The sequence below is a fragment of the Rhagoletis pomonella genome, unplaced genomic scaffold (genome assembly GCF_013731165.1).
Source record: "Rhagoletis pomonella isolate Grant_MI unplaced genomic scaffold, Rhpom_1.0 Rhpom_scaffold_00199, whole genome shotgun sequence".
NCBI classification, from domain to species: domain Eukaryota; kingdom Metazoa; phylum Arthropoda; class Insecta; order Diptera; family Tephritidae; genus Rhagoletis; species Rhagoletis pomonella.
This window is the reverse complement of record NW_023458753.1, coordinates 47,385-50,542: the sequence shown is the minus strand read 5'-3', so window position 1 is coordinate 50,542 and position 3,158 is coordinate 47,385.

The window sequence follows — 3,158 nt, the reverse complement described above, 5'->3', positions numbered from 1 at the left end:
AGGGATTATAACCCTTACTAAGTAGAATTCTCCTTTCTGTGTTGCCGCAAAAGGGGACCGGAAGTATTTTTTGCGCAGAACTTCTTTCTGCGTAGGCGGCCTTCGGCCGCACTTAGGGATTATAACCCTTACTAAGTAGAATTCTCCTTTCTGTGTTACCGGAAAAGGGGTCCGGAAGTATTTTTGCGCAGAACTTCTTTCTGCGTAGGCGGCCTTCGGCCGCGCTTAGGGATTATAACCCTTACTAAGTAGAATTCTCCTTTCTGTGTTGCCGGAAAAGAAGGGCGGAAGTACTTTTGTGCAGAACTTCTTTCTGCGTAGGCGGCCTTCGGCCGCGCTTAGGGATTATAACCCTTACTAAGTAGAATTCGCCTTTCTGTATTGCCGGAAAAGAAGGGCGGACGTATTTTTGCGCAGAACTTTCCTCTGCGTAGGCGGCTTTCAGCCGCGCTTAGGGATTAAAACCCTTACTAAGTAGAAGTAAATAATTCATATTAGAAAAAACGAAATGATCCATATGCACACTTTCGTTAGAAAACCGAAATAATGCATATAACAAAAACCGAAATAATGCATGCATGCACAATTTCAGTTCAAAACCGAAATAATGCATATGGCAAAAACCGAAATAAAGCATACATGCACAGTTTCGGATGAAAACCGAAATAATGCATATGTGAAAGACGAAGGTATGCATACATGCACAGTTTCGGTTGAAAACCGAAATAATGCATATAACAAAAACCGAAATAATGCATGCATGCACAGTTTCGGTTGAAAACCGAAATAATGCATATGAAAAACCCGAAGTAATGCATACATGCACAGTTTCGGTTGAAAACCGAAATAATGCATATGGTAAAAACCGAAATAAAGCATACATGCACAGTTTCGGTTGAAACCGAAATAATGTATAAATGCACAGTTTCCATATGCGCAATTTCGGTGCCCCTTCGCAGTATTCCCCCGCTTGGGGTTTTTTGCTGTCGAATATTCTACGTCTTTCATCGAACATTCTGCCATTTTCTTGTTCGCTTCGCGTTGCCGCAGTATTCGCCACACTGCCCGTCCCGATCAGTCATAACACTAGCTGTTCCAAAAACTGCAAGCCTGGAGCAGTTGCACTGCACGGCAACAGTAAATCTCCTTCTTGGAAATACTCGGAATTCATCGCCTTATCTTACCTGGCTTTCGTCTTGGCACTTATAATTTGCGTACGTTGCCTCACCACAGCATGCATCTGTCTAAGCTCTTCCTCCAATATGTTGGACGTCTCTTTCCCAATCCTTGCATCGCCAATTACTCCAAACTTCAGGTCACTAAGCAAACGGAGCTCACTACCGAAGATTACCCTTGAAGGAGCTTTACCCGTTGGTTAATGCACTGCTGACCGGGATCATATCAGGAACAGGGGTATGTGGACATCCCAATCTTTCTGATTCTTGTCCACGACTTTCCTAAAATGCTCTTCCAGGGTTCCGTTGAACCGTTCCACTATGCCATCTGATTGGGGATGCAGAGCCGTTGTTCGAGTTCTTCGGATACCCATTATCTGGCGCATCTCTTGGAACACCGAAATGCCCTAGTCAGACTGCAATTCTATAGGTCCATATATGCAGGTATCTCGCAACCCAATTGTAGGTACCTCCGCTCCTGTTTTAGCTTCTTGGTTTGGAATCGGGTATAACTCCGATCATTTTCTAAAGTAGTCCATAACGACAAGGACGTATTTGTTTCCCAGTGCGCTCATAGGAAATGGACCTGCTACATCCATGGCAATCCGCTCGAATAGTGCACCTGAGTTATACTGCTTCATCTGGCCATGACTTTTGGATTTCGGCCCTTTAGCTGCAATACACCGCGTAGTTAGCAGTCCACTCTGCCACCAAGCCAATATAACTTCTGTTTGATCTTCTCCCGGGTCTTCGTGATTCCCAGGTGCCCTCCACTGGGACCATTGTGGAATTACCTTGAGAGCGTCCGGAACTCTTTCCCTCGGAACTACTATTAAGTGGCGGGAACACTGGCAATCTTCACTTTCCCATACCTTATGCAAACAGCCATATATCAACTTTAAGCTGTTCCATTGTGCCCAGTATGCCTTTGCGATGGGGTTCTCCGCTGCCATTTGCTCCTTAGTTGGCCGTCTGCCCATCTTCAGTCCATACATTAAAACCTTTAGAACTGGGCTCGAATCGTCACATACGATCTCGTATTACTCGTCACGTAAAGATACATTTTTCGGATTATGACATACGTGAACGTGCTCTTTGTCCCATTCAGCTTATACAACTGACGTATAGAGTTGACAACAACAACCACGCTGTCAAGTTTAGTTAGCGGAAAATCAGCTGCACTTGATAGTAGTTGGTTGAATAAGGAAAATGAATTAGCAACAAGAGTTTACGGGGTGTACATAGCTCAGTGGTTAACGCTTCTGACTTTGCACATCGATTACGCAGGTTCGATCCCTGCTGAAGTCGTCTAGAAAAAAGAAGTCTGATGAGGAGATGTGGTGATCTCCGAAATAGCTGCTACAACTTCTACCGCTTAGACTTTGTTGCTTTTTCAATTTTTCCTAATCAACAATCGTGGTACAAAGCTCAATAAAAATATTAAAAAATAAAATGTTACTGAGCCACAATAACATTGACAAATACATAGTTTAGGAAGAGCCTGCCTGAAACTATACAATAAAGCAAATAAGCAAATGGATGTATAGAATTGACGACAGAGACTTTGTTGCTTTTTCAATTTTTCCTAATAAACAATCGTAGTACAAGCCCAATTAAAAATATTGAAAAATAATATGACGTATCACGTAATTTTCTTTCGTATGTTTTCCGATCCGTGAACGGATGCTACGATTCGAGCCCTGTGGAAATGTTTGACGCACTCCACCAGCGCAGTAGTTCTCTCTGAGTTACGCAGTAGTTGCTCTCCGGTTTTCCTATCGACCGGCTATAGTGGGCAACTACCTTCTCCTGCCCATCAATTACCTGCGACATTACGCCTCCTACACCAAAACTTTCAAAAGTGGCAGGAGCATTGCATAATCTAAAGGGCATCACCATGAACTGCCAAATACCATCTCCAACGCTGAAGGCTATCTTCTCCTTGTCTCCCTCACTTACCTCCACTTGCCTATAACGGCTCTT